Source organism: Tamandua tetradactyla, chromosome 3, assembly GCF_023851605.1.
Source record: "Tamandua tetradactyla isolate mTamTet1 chromosome 3, mTamTet1.pri, whole genome shotgun sequence".
NCBI classification, from domain to species: Eukaryota; Metazoa; Chordata; class Mammalia; order Pilosa; family Myrmecophagidae; genus Tamandua; species Tamandua tetradactyla.
In genome coordinates, this window is record NC_135329.1 from 29,288,907 (window position 1) to 29,305,233 (window position 16,327).

A 16,327-nucleotide genomic window follows, 5' to 3' on the forward strand; every position below is an offset into this window, starting at 1 on the left:
CTAGTTTATTAGCTGTAATAGCTTTGTCATAGTTTTTTCAGGAATATCTAAATATAGGATCATGTCATTTGCAAATAGTGAAAATTTTACTTCTTCCTTTCCTAATTGGATGCCTTTTAATTCTTTTTCTTGCCTAATTGCTCTACTGGAAATTCTAGCACAGTGTTGAATAACAATGGTGACAGAAGGCTTCCTGGATTGTTCCTGATCTTAGAGGGAAAGCTTTAAGTCTCTCATTGCTGAGTATGAAGTTAGCTGTAGGTTTTTTATATATGCTGTTTATCATGGTGAGGAAGTTTCCTTTAATTCCTACCTTTCAAAGTGTTTTATCAAGAAAGGATGCTGGATTTTTCAGATGCCATTTATGCATCAATTGAGATGATCATGTGGGGGGTTTTCCCTTTCAATTTGTTAACGTAGTATTAATTGATTTTCTTGTGTTGAACCACCCTTGCATACCTGGATTAAAAACCCCTGGTCATGGTATAGAATTCTTTGAATGTGCTGTTGGATAAAATATTGTAGCAATGGTTTTTTGATAGGTAATTTGATCAAGAGAGTTATAAATACAAATGGGAGAAGAGTTACCAGAAGTAAGACATTATTTATGACAAAGCTTTAGGAAAATCTTAATTAGTAAAATGCTTTTTATCTTTTATCTGAAAAGTGTGGCATATACAGTTTTAGCTCATCAGAGCCTCTACCATAAGGCTTCTGCAATAGTAATGAATTTACTACTGCATTCCTAGGGATCATCTCTTTATGTTGTTTTGGTGCTTCTCTGACAAAGCACACTTTTTATCAAGACAGTCACATATATCCAAAACTCAAAGGATAAACACTGCTATTGAACTAATATGCTGGAATAAAATCATAAATCCTTATTAACCATAAAAGCCATTCACAATCTATTTGGATTTCATAAAAATGTGAAATATTAGCACAGAGGTAGAATGGCAGTTGACTTTATGGATGCTCAGACATTGAAACTAAACATGAAATTGAAAGGTGTGGTGTGGAACTATTCTGTTACCTGGTAGCAACCCCTCACCATAGAAATAGCCAACTAACAGCTGCTTTCTTAAAGCCAAACTAATCATGGTTTTAAAGATCAGCATTGTCCAGTGCTCTGTCCATGACTGAAAATAGAGGACTCTTCCTATCTCCCCTCCCCCCTTTTTCAAAGCTTATTTGGAGTGAGCTCTGAAAAGGAAAAAAAGAGCATTGAGTGAAATATCTCTGGAGTCTCACCTTATTGCAGAGTTTACAAGGAAGGAACCTTTGATTCAGCCAGATTCCAGCAGAGGTTCCAAGTCAGTGTCCTCTAAGGTTCCTGTACTCCTCGAGAACATCATGCAAACTTCTTCTTTTTGGTGGCCGTAAACCTCTCCATGTACTTACCATAGCCTTCCAGTTCTCGAAGATTCTTTATTTCAAAAAGATTGCCTTCCACAGCAGGCAGACATCTATTCTGTGGAAGCATGCTGAGCTCAGTACAGTTCTCTTCCAGGCAAAGACCTCTTAGGTGAGGACAATAAGATATCTTCACTGAGATCTGAGATATCTGGTTCTGATAGAGGTTGAGTTCAATGACCTATAGCTCTCCCACATGTCAGGTATACTCCGAATCTGGGTCTTAGAGAGATCCATGATGTCCAGGTGCCATAGGCTACCTAGTTGGGGTGGTGGTGCTCAGAGTTGGTTCCCAGAGAGGCTTAGGGTCTTAAGGGCAGAGAGCTACCCAAAGGTGAATGGTACCTCCATCAGGTGATTGTTGTTTAGGCTTAGCATCTCTGTTTTTTTCAGGTTGCATAACTCATCAAGCAGAATTCAGTTTGTTGGTGTTCAGAGAGAGGCTCTTTAGCAGAGTGCACTTCCCAATCAGCATAGGATGTAGGCTCTCAATCTTGTTGGACAAGTCACAGAACCTGAGATTGCTTGTCAGCTTCTGCAGCTCTGAAGAAAACTGTCAGCCCATGTTCCTTGAGCTGGAAGATACCCATTTTTGCGATGTTTGTGCATGAACTTGGAGGACATTGTTCGCTATCCTAGTGCCTCGGCTTAGGTTCCTTCAGTTCCCAAACAACTCAGCAGTGGAAGTCACATTGGGCTTCCACCGCTCACTGGGCTTCCACTGAGGTGGAAACACTCTGTGATCTGTTGGCAGGTTTTTGATGACTGATTCAGTCTCTTTACTTGTGATTGGTTTGTTGAGGTCTTCTGTTTCTTGTAGAGTCAGTATAGGTGGTTCTGTTTCTAGGAAATTGTCCATTTCATTTAAATTGTCTGGTTTGTTGTCATAGCTGCTCATAGTATTCTCTTATCTTTTTTATTTCTTTGGGATTCATGGTAATGACACCCCCCCATTTCTGATTTTATTTGCAACTCTTTTTGTCTTTGTCAATCTAGCTAAGTGTTTGTCAGTTTTATCAATCTTTTGATTTTATTGACTCTATTGTTTTTTTGTTCTCCATTTCATTTATTTCCACTCTAATTTTTGTTATTTCTTTCTGCTTGCTTTGGGATTAGTTTGCTGTTCTTTCTCTAGTTTCTCCAGGTGTTCAGTTAGGTCTTTGGTTTAGCTCTTGTTTCCTTTTTTTTTTTTTTTCTTTGCATGGGCAGGCACCAGAAATCAAACCCAGGTCTCTGGCATGGCAGGCAAGAACTCTGCCCACTGAGCCACTGTGGCCCACCCTTTTTTAATGTAGACATTTAGGACTTTAAATTTCCTTCTCACCATTGCCTTTGTTGGATACCATAAGTTTTCATTGTTTCAAGGTATTTACTATTTTCTCTTGCAATTTTCTTCTCTATCACTGGTAGTTAGGTTCAGGCGTCAACTTGGCCAGGTGAAGGTGTCTAGTTCTGTTGCTGTGGCCATGAGCCAGTGGCGTGTGAAGCTCATTTGTCACTGATTACGTCTGCAGTTGGCTGAGATGTATGATGTGTGCTGCAATGAATGATGTGTGATTTAATTGGCTGGATGCTTAAATGCGAGAGCTCAACGTAGCACAGCCCAAGCAGCTCAGCATACCTCATCTCAGCATTTGCAGCTCAGCCTAGGCCTTTGGAGGTACATAAAGGAATCACCCCGGGGAAAGTTGTTGGAACCCAGAGGCCTGGAGAGGCCAGCAGAGATCGCCCTGTGCCTTCCTGTGTAAGAAAGAACCTCAGTTGAAAGTCAGCTGCCTTTCCTCTGAAGAACTAGATGTTTTTAACTAAATAAGTCCCCTTTTATTAAAAGCCAGTCCATCTCTGGTGTGTTACATTCTCACAGCTTTGCAGACTAAAACACCCACTGATTAAGAAAGTATTGTTTAACCTCTCTATATTAGTGAAATTTCAACTTCTTCCAGCTGTTACTGTTTTCCAGTTTCATTCCATTATGATCAGTGAAGGTACTGTGTATAATATTCTTTTTACATATATGGAGACCTGTGTTGTGTCCTGTCATGTGGTCTATCCTGGAGAATGATCCGTGAGCACTTGAGAGGAGTATATATCCTGCTGTTTTGGGGTACAATGTTCTGTATATGTCTGTTAGGTCTAGTACATTTATCATCTTATTCAGGTTCTCTGTTTCTTTATTGATTCTCTGTTTAGATGCTCTTTCTATTGAAGAGAGTGGTGTATTGAAGTCTCCTGCTATTGTTGTAGAGGTGTCTGTTACTTCTTCCAGTTTTGCTAGTGTTTGTCTCATGTATTTTGGGACACCTTGATTAGGTGCATAAATATTTATGGTTGTTATTTTTTCTTGGTGGATTGTCCCTTTTATTAATATATAGTGTCCTTCTTTATCTTGTAACATTTTGCATATAAAGTCTGTTTTGTCAAATATTAGTATGGCTACCCCAGTTTTCTTTTGTTACTACTTATGTGGAATATTTTTTTCTATCCTTTCACATTCAACCTATTTGCATCTTTGGGTCTAAGATGAGACTCTCATAACAGCATATAGATGGATATTTTTTAACCCATTCTGCCAATCTGTGCCTTTTGATTGGGGGAGTTTAATCCATTAACATTCAAAATTATTACTATAAAGGCAGTTCTTGATTCAACCATCTTATCCTTTGGGTTTTTTTCGTTTTGGTCAGATTCATTTCTCGCTCTCTCTCTTTTTGTCTTCTAAGTTGCCTTTACTAATATTCTTCAATTCTGTACCTTCCTCTAAACCTTTCTCCCTATGCTTTCATATGGTAGGACTCCATTTAGTACTTCTCGTAGGTCTGGTCTCTTATTAACTGCTTCTCTCAGCTTGTTTATCTGTAAATGTTTTATAGTCTCCATTTTTGAAGGACAGCATTGCTGCGTAGAGAATTCTTGGTTGGCAGTTTTTCTCTATCAAAATCTTAGGTGTTTTGTTGTATTGCCTTCTCGCCTCCATGGTATCTGATGAGAAATCAACACTTAGTTTTACTTGACTTTCGTTGTGTATGGTGAATCACTTTCCTCTTGCTGTTTTCAAAATTCTGTCCATCTCTTTGGCATTTAAGAGTCTTATTAGTATGTATCTTGGAGTGGGTCTATTCAGATTTATTCCGTTTGGAGTACGTTGAACTTCTTGGATTGCATATTATGTCTTTATAATATAAGGGTTTGGAAATCTTTAGCCATTGTTTCCTCAGATATTCTTCCTGGCCCTTTTCCCTTCTCTTTTCCTTCTGGGACTCTTATGAAGTGTATGTTTGTGCTCTGTCATTTTGTCAACCATTTGCCTGAGACCCTGTTCAAATTTTTCCTTTTTTTTTTTTTTCTATTCTAATTTGGTGACTCTGTCTTCTAGCTCACTCACTGGTCCTTTCTGCTTCCTCTTCAATCTGCTGTTTTATATATATATGTATGTATAGTATGCTATATGGCATGGTCACATTTCATTCTTTTTCCATGTGAGTATCCCATTATTACAGCACCATTTGTTGAATTTCGTTTGTTTTGGCAAGTTCATGGGCTGGAAATTGGGCCTCCTGCATGGCAGGCAAGAACTCTACCCTGGACTACTCTTGCACCCCATCTCTAGTATAGTCTTTTTCATTTAGTGTCTCTCATTTCCATAAGATCTGTTATTTTTCTGTGTATTCTTTTAAATTCTTTTTTATGCTCACCCAGTGTTTTCTTAATATCCTTTATCTCTTTAGCCATCTCATTGAATTTGCTTAGGAGATTTTTTTAAATGTCTTTGATTAGTTCCAAATTCTGTCTCCTGTGATTTTTTAAGTTGTTCCTTTGACTGGGCCATATCTTCTTGTGTTTTTGTATGTCTTATGATTTTTTTGTTGTTGTTGATAAGTGGACATCTGATTATCAAGATGAGTTCATTCTGAAGTTCAGTTTCTCTCTCTTGTCTAGGATTTTGTTGTTGCTTGGGTTTGTATTAGGGCACTTTGACAACTGGAGCATCAGTATTTCCCAGCCAAAATGGTGCAAGGTACCCGTATAGGGGCCACAGACCAACTCCAGTAGGTCTTGGAATAGGCTCTGGAAAAACTCCAAGACACTGATCTTTTTCCTCATGCACTTCCCAGCCTGCCCAGCAGATGATGGCCTTTGGCTACTTACTCTTTCTCTACAGCAGTAGAAACAGTGATGCAAAGGCTCTAATTCTGTCCCTGCCTGGAAAGGGCTGAAACTGGTGTTCCTGTGCCCTCATTTAGCTGGCCAATATCTGGCTCAGTGTTGGGCTGTGTCCCCCTCTGTACTTGGGGTGGAGGACTCCTATAGCCGTCCCAGTCCTCAGCTGTCCCCCCAGGCAAGGATCAGGCCACTCATTTTTCTGCTGCTTCTCTGAAGGGTGGGAAATAGACACCAAGAGCCAGGGACAGAATTACAGCCTTTGCCCACATTTTCTCAGTTTCTGCGTCCTGTACTTCTCTGGGGTTTTACTGTCCTTTCCCCCATCCTCCAGTTCCCCAACCATTTGATTCAGATAGTTTCTGCCTGACTGCTTTCTGCTTTGGGGAAAGAAATAGGTTCCACACTTCCCTTTATTTATTTATTTATTTATTTTATATATTATTCTTTTTTTTTCACACTTCCCTTTTTCTTTAAGCTTTGTTTTTAGAAGCTCTTCCTTGGGGCCTTTTTGCCTTCAGCACTCCTCAGTGACTATGTTCTGCCCCGGATCTCTGTCGACTTGGGTCTCTGTGTCAGGATATTTGTGGGGATCTGTCTCACTGCTATGAGAGTTTTTATAGTCTGTGTCTACGGTGGGAGGAGGTGAGTGGGAACCCAGGCACTGCCTCTGGGTACTTCCCAAGCTGTGTGGGACCAAGTGAAGGGGAGGGAAGAGGATTGGCTGGTCCAGGACGGAGTTTTCCTACCTGATATTTTTCTCTTTCTTCGACTCAGCATTTTTGGAATCCTTCTTCCATCTTTACCTTCCTCCAGAGTTCTAAGCAAGTGAGATTTGTCCTTTTTTCCACTGAATCTCTAGGAAGGGTTTGTCATTGGATGTTTTACATCACCATGTTGATAACATCAGTCCATTATAATCCTAATGGCAGTGTAATGATCTTTTTACTTGCTTTATTCATAAACTTTCCCTGATTTTTGGACATTTAGATTGCTTCTAGGTTTCTTTACTTTTGTTTTTGTTTTTTTCCTATCTTTGCTAATTCTACAGCTAAAATCCATGTGCATAGAACTTTTTATTTCTATTGAAGTAATCTTCTGAAGTAGTATAATATAGCTCGATCAACCATGATAAAGCATTCTTTTTCATTATTATTGTTATTGTACTGCATTAAATCCTCTGGAACGAGGGGAGTGTGAATAAATGAGTTATAGTTTTTGCTATGCATAGTGATAGCTTTTTTCCCAAATGAATTATACGATTTAGAGTAACTAAATAGTTACTACTGTTAATCATACCCCTATAAAATTGGATGCTTGTTTTATTTTATTTACTTAGGGTTGTGTTGATTTGTATCTCCCTAGTTATTAGTGAGGTATTAAATTTTTTTCTACGTAACTTTTTTTTTGGAATTATGACCCTGTATTTATTGGAAAAATTCAAGTTGTAAGTCTAATTGCAATAAAAATTAACCAAAAATGCCTTACTATAATAGAAAGTTTAAATGTTATAACAAGAAAGAAAGTATGAAATTGTTTTTGTTTTTTTGTCCATCTCATCTATCTTACCTATTTTGTTGGCATATATAGTAACCACACATATCATAGTATCCTCTTTTTAGTTCTATGTGGAATGTAATACCACCTCACATTTCTCATTTTATTTATCTGCATATTCTTTCTTTTTTTTCTCTGTTAGTCTAGCTGAGAGTTTGCCAATTTTATTGATCTTCTCAAAGAACCAACTCGTTGGTTTCTTCATTCTAGTGGGTTTTTTTTGGTTTTCATTTAATTTATTTCTACTATAATCCTTGTAATTTCTTTCCTTCTGCTTGCTTTGGGATTAGTTTACTGTTCCTTTTCTAGTTCCTCAGGTGTGTAGTTAGTTCTTTGATGTTAACTCTTTGTTGTTGTGTTGTTGTTTTGGCCCGGGCAGGCTCTGGAAATCGAACCTGGGCCTCCAGCATGAGGTGAGAATTCTGCCTCTGAGCCACCATTGCCCATGCTCTTTGTTCTTTTTTTTTTTTTTTAATTTAGCATTTAGGGCTAAAAATTTCCCTCTCAGCACTGCCTTCACTACATCCCGTAAGTTTGATAAGTTGCATTCTCATTTTCATTCATCTCAAGATATTTACTGATTTCTCTTGCAATTTCTTCTTTGACTGACTATATTGTTTAATTTCCACATATTTGTGAATTTTCCAGTTCTCTACCTGTAACGATTTCTAGCTTCATTCATTATGATCAGTGTGTTTTGTATAATGTCAATCATTTTAAATATGCTGAGACCTGTTTTTGTGACCCAACATATGGTCTATCCTGAAGATCCATGAGAACTTGAAAAGAATATATATCCTGCTATTTGGGGGTGTAGTGTTTTGTATATGTCTGTTAGGTATAGTTCATTTATCACATTATTCAAGTTCTCTGTTTCCTTATTGATCACCTGTCTAGATGTCTATCTATTGATGAGAGTGGTGTACTGAGATCTCCCACCTATTATTGTAGAGACATCTAGTTCTTCCTTCAGTTTTTGTCGTTGATTTTTCCCCTTTCAATTTTGCCAATGTATGCCCCATGTATTTTGGGGCACCCTCATCAGGTGCGTAAATATTTTTATTGCTATTTCTTCTTGTGGATTGCCCCTTTTATTAATATATAATGTCGTTCTTCATCTCATATCAGTTTTGTGTACAAAGGCCATTTTATCCTATGAGTATAGCTACTGCAGCTCTTTTTTGGTTAGTATTTGCATGAAACATCTCTTACCAGCCTTTCGCTTTCAACCTATGTGTGTCCTTGGGTCTAAGGTGTGTCTCTTGTAGATGGCATATGTATGAGTCATATTTTTTTTATCCATTCTGCCAATCTGTGTCTTTGGATTGGAGAATTTAATCCATTAACATTCAGTGTTATTGCTGTAATGGCAGTATGTACTCTTTTATCCTTTGGCTTCAATATAGCGTATCTTATTTTTGTCTCTCTTTTTACCCTGATAGTTATGCTTACTAATAGTCTTCATTTTTACATTCTCCTCCATGCCTCTCTCTCTTGTCTTTTCCTTTCACCCTGCAGAACTCCTTTTAGTACTTCTTGTAGGGCAAGTCTCTCATTTATGAACTCTTAGTCTGTTTAAATATTTTAAATTCTTTCTCATTTTGGAAGGACAGTTTTGTTAAAGAATTCTTGTCTGGCAGTTTTTCTCTTTCTGAACCTTAAATATATCGTACTACTGCCTTCTCGCCTCCATGATTTCTGATGAGGTATTGGACCTCAGCCTTACTGAGTGTTCCTTGTACATGATGAATCACTTTCCTCTTACTGCTTTCAGAATTCCCTCTTTATCTTTGACATTTGACATTCTGATTAGTATGTGTGGAATACTAATGTGTAGGATTATTAGAATTTATTTCATTTGTAGTACATTGCACTTTTGGGACATATATATTGATACCTTTCATGAGAGTTGGGAAATTGCAGCCGTTATTTCCTCAAATGATCTTTCTGCTTCCTTTCCCTTCTCTTCTTCTTGTGATACACCCTTAATTCATGTTTCTGCACTTAATTCATATTTTTTCACTTCATGCTGTAGCTTAAATCCCTGAGACACTGCTAAATTTTTTCTGTTCTTTTCTCTACATGTTCTCCTCACTGTATGATTTCAATTGTTCTGTCTTCTGGTTCTCTGATTCTTTCTTCTGCCTGTTCTAATCTGCTGATGTTTGACCCTAGTGTATTTTTAATCTCCATTATTGTGCCTTTCATCCCCATAGGTTCTGTTACACTTTTTAAAATATGTTTTTGTGAAATATAACATATTTAAAAAGTGATGAATTTTAAAGTACATTTTAACAAGTAGTTATAGAAGGAATTTCAAAGTATAGTATGGGTTATAGTTCCACAATTTCAGGTCTTTCCTTTTAGCTGCTCTAAGACACTGAAGATGAAATTGAAATATCAAAATAATGATTCAGTAATCATACTCATTAGTTAAATCCTACAACTCCTTCTCCTTTGTTCTTTCTCCCAATCTCTAGGGCTATTTGGGCAACGACCATTCTAACTTCTTCATGTTGAAAAGTGGTGTCAACATTATGGAGTAGGGGAATGCAATTGGTTGATGCTCTTGGAGAGACCAGTGTTACATTCTCTTCTCTGTGCTTGTACATTGTTTTCTTAATATCTTTAATCGCTTTATGCATGTTTTCCTTCATCTCTTTGAATTGATTTAGGAGATTTGTTTGAGCTTCTTTGATTAGTTGTTCCAAATTCTGAGTTTACTCTGAAGTTTTGATTTATTCCCTTAACTGAGCCATACCTTCATTTTCTTAATATGGCTTGCAATTTTATGCTGGTGTCTATGCATCTGATTATGTTGATGGTAAACTCTGAAGGTCAGTTTTTCCCTCTTGTCTAGGGTTTTGCCTTTAATTGGCTCTTCTTTGATGCTTGATCTAACTTATTCTGGTTCTTTAGAGTAGCACATGTTTAACTGTTCAGATTCTCATAGCCCTTCTTCATTTAATTCTTGCCCTGTATATGTGGTATAATTTTTAAGACTGTACTTTTTGTGCAGTTGTTTCACCTCCAGGAGAAAGCTTCTTTTCCTCTATTCCTTCTCTAGAAATTTTGATCTGTTCTGTTTGTGCTGAATTTTCTCCCTAGTTCCTGTGACTTGTTTACATTCTCTCCCTCACTCAGTGCCCCCTTTTCCCTTATGCTTTTCCTTTCTGGGACCTATCCTGTCTTACAGCACTTCAGTTCCCCCTTTCTTTCCTGTGTGGCTTGTCTACCTCTATTTTTTCCCATTAGGATATTCTACCCCAGGAGCCAGGGATCAGTCCAAAAAGATGGGTCAAGTTCAGAAAGTTCATTTTCTACTTAAGTTCTCCAGTCAGCAGAAACCTAATTATGAGTACCTCTTGCCAACAGTTCTGTCCCAGTATCTCTTTTTATTTTTCCCTGGGGGCCCTTTTTATGCAGCACGTTTCATCTGTGCCTGGATATATGCGGGGTTCTAACTCACTGATGTAGGTGACAGGAAGGACCCAGGCCGTGCTGCCTCAGCTTGACTCCCAAGTTGGGTGGGACCAAGTGAGGCGAAGGAGTCTGAACTGGTGGATTCAAGGTGGAAATTTCTTACCTATCATGAAGATCAGTTTTCTTTTTTCTTTGATATAGCTTTTGTGGAGTCCCTCTCCAGTCTCTAACATCCTCCAGATTTTTAAAAATGTGGGATTTGTCCTTTTATTAGCTGACTCTGAGGGGAGACTTCTCCAGGAGGTATTTTGTATCACCATATTGATGTCATCACTCCTAAATGCTGGGATCTTAGGGGCTGTTTCCAGAAGCTCAGAAGGCTTGCTTCCTCCCGAGTCAGGTCATGGTCAGGTCACTTGTTTCTGGTGGTGCTGACTTGCTGGCAGAATCCTTGGGGTTCTCTTTTGGGCATGGACTTTTACTGAGAAGTATTTTGAATGAACTTAACTGTCTTTCATGTGCTGTAAAAAGTCAGTCTTCTTTTCATATCAGATGAAACAAGAATGATCTTGCCCATGCCTAAGGTAAGTGCGTAATCTGCAAGGCCCCTGGATTCTGCTCCTGTATATCCTCACCACACTCAGTTCCTTCTTTTGCTCTCATTCAGGTCTTTCTCTCCCTCCTTACACTTCTTGTCCTTTACTCTCTATCTAACTATTATTTGCCTTTTTCGTGTATCAGTTGTCTGTTTATGTAATTTGTTACTCTGGGAGTTTGGATCATAAAGGAGATGGTGCTTTTAATGTCTCAGATATACCTCAAGAAAACCTTTTAAATGTTACCTTAGAGGTCTTTTGAGTTGTCTCCTCTCATTTGGATAGATAAGGAGCCTAGAGAACCAAAATTTCCTGTCCTTGATCATATAGTACACTTACTACTTAATAATTTGATAGCTATATTCTAGTGAAACAACTTCATATCCTGCCTAAAAACCATATTATATTCCACTTAAAGGTCTTTTAAAGTTGTATTTGGATATAGCTAGAATTTTGTATGTCTAAACTTTCAGAAAGAACTTGTAGATAGTAAAACTTCAAAGAGAGCTGATGATCAAATTTTGAAATAGAATGCTAAGGAAAGTATTAATTGGGAACTGAATCATTTATAAATGTGTGCAAGAGAAGATTGAGTGTTTAGACAGTAGTAAGTGAATGAGAAACTTTATGATTTGGGAAAAGAGAATCATAGAGGTTTTTACACTGCAGTGTTTCTTCTACTCTCAGTCTTAAAATTTTTAGAGCACTTCTTAGAATGTGGAAAATTGCTGTTAGTTTAAGAATGCAGTTAAGCATTTTCTCTGTTTAATTAAGAAGTTGTCAGTGTGTCTTGCTAGAAGGAAACTGCTGACAATGGAGAAAAGCTTCCTTCCGAGGTGTTTCATATCAGTGGTTTAATAATTTGGTCTTGTTTAAAACCATAGTAAAGGAAAATCGTAATTGTCTTTATACTCTGTACCCTTAGAAAATCTGGCTATTTCCATGTGCATACACCTAGTAGCAGCTTTACCAATTAGCAGCAGCATACTTAGTGTTGACTGATAAAACTGAACTTACATGGGGACAAAAACTTTACATGTAGAAGATTATTTTAGGAATTATGCCTTAGGTTGACGTCAGAAGGGAAGAACAGAGAAAGGAAAATTGGGGAAAAGATATTCCAAGTGAGAACTCAGCATTTCACGCTTAACTTTTTCCCCTTCTTTTTTTTTCTAATTAATTTTTTTACAAGCACTCTACCCACTATGCAGAAACTTTCCCTCCTTTCATTCCTTGCTGTTAACTTCTAGTCTTTCTGTCTCTTAATTTGCTAATTCTAGATATCTCATGTAAGTAACATCATATACTATTTATCCTTATATACCTTTGCTTATTTCACTAAGCATAATGTTTTCAAGGTTCATCCATGTTGCAGCATGTCTCAGAACTTCATTCCTTATGGCTGAAGAAAATTCTGTTGTGTGTATGTACTACATTCTGCTCATCCATTCATTTGTTGATGGACACTTAGATTGTTTCCACCTTTTGGTTATCACGAATAATGCTGCTGTGGACATTAGCATACAACTATCTATTTGAGATCCAGTTTTCACTTTTCGGGAGTATATACTTAATAGTAAATAATGGCCATTCTTGGCCATTTGCCTGTTTACTTCGGGAAAATGTCTATTGCAGTCCTCTGCCCATTTTTCAGCTGGGTTGTCTTTTTGTTTTTGCCTTGTTAAAGTTCTTGATATATTTTGCACATTAAACCCTTATCAGACACATGCCTTGCAACTATTGTCTCCTATTCCATAGGTTGTCTTTTCACTTTCTTGATAATGTCCTTTGATGAATAAAAGTTTTTAACTTTTACTAAGTCGAATTTTGTTGTTTGCATGTTGCTCATGCAATTTTAAACTCCTTGATTGTAACAATTTCTGTTTATCTTTATGTATTCCAGAGAGCCCAGCACAGTGATTTGCACATTGAAGATGCTCAGCATACATTGATGTATCTTCCCCCATTTTAAATGGAAAGATTTTATCACAAAAAGTGGAGATTGTAACAAACTGTCTCCATATATTCTCTGGTGTACTTTAGGCATGTCACTGCGAAAGCCTATTAAAGCCAAGTTGTAAATTTAAGAACATTTGTGAAATCTCAGTGTCATTGTATAGCTCTAAGTTATCAGGCCTTCCATTGACTTGTGCTGTCTGGTAATTAGGACCAATTTCGCAGGCATGCAACCTATATCCTATTAGGCTGCATGCTTGGTTTTATCTTCTGTCACCATCTTGAAATAATTAGCAATTTTTGAACAAGGGGCCCCCGCTTTCATTTGCACTAGGCCCCGCATATTACATAGTTCTGATTAGCAGCACTGTATGATAAAACCTATTTCTTAGAAAGTTTACTTCTATTGAGATCTTTAGTTTCTTTTTAGTTTCATTATTAAAAGTATTTGTAGTATGTATCTTCCTTTCCCTTTGCCTGCAGAGGAAATGTATGGAGACACTGAAAGCAGCATACCTGGCATCTGAAAAAATCTCTGCCTGAAGGGATTTGCAACATCAAAAGAGGAAGAATGAAAAGAACATTGAGACACTGGATTAGAACTCATTTATGATTTCATGGTTTTTAAATTTTGTATATAGAATTTTAGGAATATGCGTATATATGTATAAATATAAAGAATATATGTATATACATATATTTCTTAGTGTGTACACTGAAGACTTAGCTGCTTTGAAACCCTGGTAGTAATGAGCACACTGAATACCTAGATCTTTGTTTCTAAATACCACTCTCCTCTAAAAGTAATCAGCATTGTTTGAAAAATGGCCTATTCCAAGGCTGGAGCAGCAGACATACATGATGAACTTGTAGTTATCTTGTTGTGCCATAAAGTAAGGAAATAGCCAAAGAGTGATGAAGTCAGATCAGAGGGCCCAAGAAACCAGCCTGAAGGTGTGCCCAAATATAATTTAAGCAACAAAATAAGTAATGGGAATCTGAGATTCCAACCCATGAGTCCATACCATTATAAATAAATAAATAGAGAAATAAGCAGGGGAGAATGGAAACCTCTTCCTTCCAATAGAAGGAATGATAAATGTAGAAGGAATGATAGAAACAGATTGCCTACCATCTAGCAATCATTGTAGGAAAGGTGATAGAGACAGGAGTCCTCAATGGATGCTCAAGTGGTTGGTGGAGGATGATGAAGAACAGTATATTGGTGTACTACTGACATTTCTCCCCATGGAGTACTCAGATATAAACGGGAAAATGGTGACTTTACAACAGAGATACCTGGTAGACACAGACTTGGCCAAGGCTTCACCACTAATAGAATGGGTCATCATCACATGCCTCTTGATATGATGCACTGAGAAGAGCTGTAGCATTATTTCTGTAGTCATGCCAAGAATTCCTGTCCTGAATCTGGTCATAGGGAAACATTGGACACACCAAAGTTGAAAGTCATCCCACCAGATGAAAGGTACATACTCTTTAAGACTATCAAGAACAAGAGAGGAAAGGAAAGACTGAAGTGAGGAATTGTGTCACGTTGAAAAAGACTGATGAGACATGACTATTAAAAGAAAGATATTGTTGGGACAGTGGGAGAGATTCAAATACGGTGTGTATATATATGTGGTGTTTTGTATTAGTGTTGGTTTCCTAATTGGAAGGGTTGCATGATGATAATATAAGAGAGTGTCCTTGTTTTGATGATGCACACACTGAGGATGATGGGATAACTAGTCAAGAAAAGAATAAACATGTATACATACTTATATAGAGACAGCAAGACAGATCACAAGCCTGCAAACATGTCTGCAAATGCAGTAAAATATTAACACCCAGGGAATCTGGGCAAACAGGATGCAAGAGCTCTTTGTACTGTTCTTCTAACTTTTGGGTAGCTTTGAAATTTTTGAAAAAAAAGTTTTAAAATATTTATAGAAGGTTTTTGGAAAATAGGAAACTAGTTAAATATCCTGTTGTTAGAAATGCATTCTCACCTCCCTTAGGTACAATCTATTTTTTAAACAGCTTTTTTGAGATATAATTCCTATACCATAAAAGTCCTCCATTTGAAATATACAATTCAGTGTTTTTTAGTGTATTAACAGACTTGTACAATCATAACCCACAATCTAATTTTAAAACATTTTCATACCCCCCCCCCAAAAAAAGATCTGTATCTATTTGCTGTCATATCCCATTCCCTCTACCCTTTCCCCAGCCCTAAGCAACCATTAATTTACTTTCTTTCTCTATAGATTTGACTATTCTGGACATTTCCTATAAGTGCAATTATATAATTTATGTATGTGGTCTTTTGTAACTGGCTTCTTTCACTTAGCATTATGTTTTCAAGGTTCATTCCATGTTGTAATATATATCAGCACTTAATTTGTTTTCATTATTGCTCACATTCCGTTGTAATGACATACTACTTTTAGCCATTCATCAGTTGATGGACATTGGTATTGTTTCTACTTTTTAGCTATTATGAATAATGCTGCTATGAACATTTGTGTACGAGCCCATTGAAAACAAATGGGCATGTGTTTTCATTTCTCTTGAATATATTGCTAAGAGCAAAATTCCTGAATCATACCGGCAACTTAATGTTTAACTTTTTGAGGAGCTGCCAACTGTTTTCCAGACTGACTGCATCAATTTACATTCCCACCAGCAGCAATGTAAAAGGCTACATCCTCACCAACACTTTTTAATGTCCTTCTTTTTGATTAAAGCTATCCTAGTGAGTGTGAAGGGTATCTCATTGTGGATTTGATTTGCTTGTCCCTGATGGCTAATGATATTGAATATCTTTTCATGAACTTGTTGACTATTTCTTTATCTTCTTTGGGAAATATCTACCAGATCGTGTGCCCATTTTTGGGCTGTCTTTTTATTAGTGAGTTTTAAGAGTTCTTTATATATTCTAGATATAACTCATCATATTTATCTATGTATAAATATTGTATTTTCTCTCATTCTGAGTTATCTTTTCACTTGCTTGATGGTATCATTTGCAGGACAAAGGTTTTTAATTTTAATCTAGCCTAATCTATTTTTTCTTTTGTAAATTGTACTTTTGGTGTCATAAGAAACCACTGTCTAATCCAGAGTCTTGACGATTTACTCCTGTTTTGTCCTAAGAGTTTTATAGTTTTAACTCTTACGTTTAGGTCTGTTGTTACCCATTTTGAGTTGATTTT

At 37.1% G+C, this 16,327-nt stretch overlaps 1 protein-coding gene and 1 pseudogene across 1 annotated transcript in view; one reads left to right on the forward strand and one right to left on the reverse strand.

Moving 5' to 3' along the window:
• The window catches only part of ELP3 (elongator acetyltransferase complex subunit 3), a 145,085-nt gene that overhangs the window by 65,693 nt on the left and 63,065 nt on the right, over positions 1-16,327 (forward strand). The gene's annotated exons all lie outside the window — the stretch shown is intronic.
• Positions 1,352-14,512, reverse strand: LOC143676702 (leucine-rich repeat-containing protein 57 pseudogene; annotated as a pseudogene).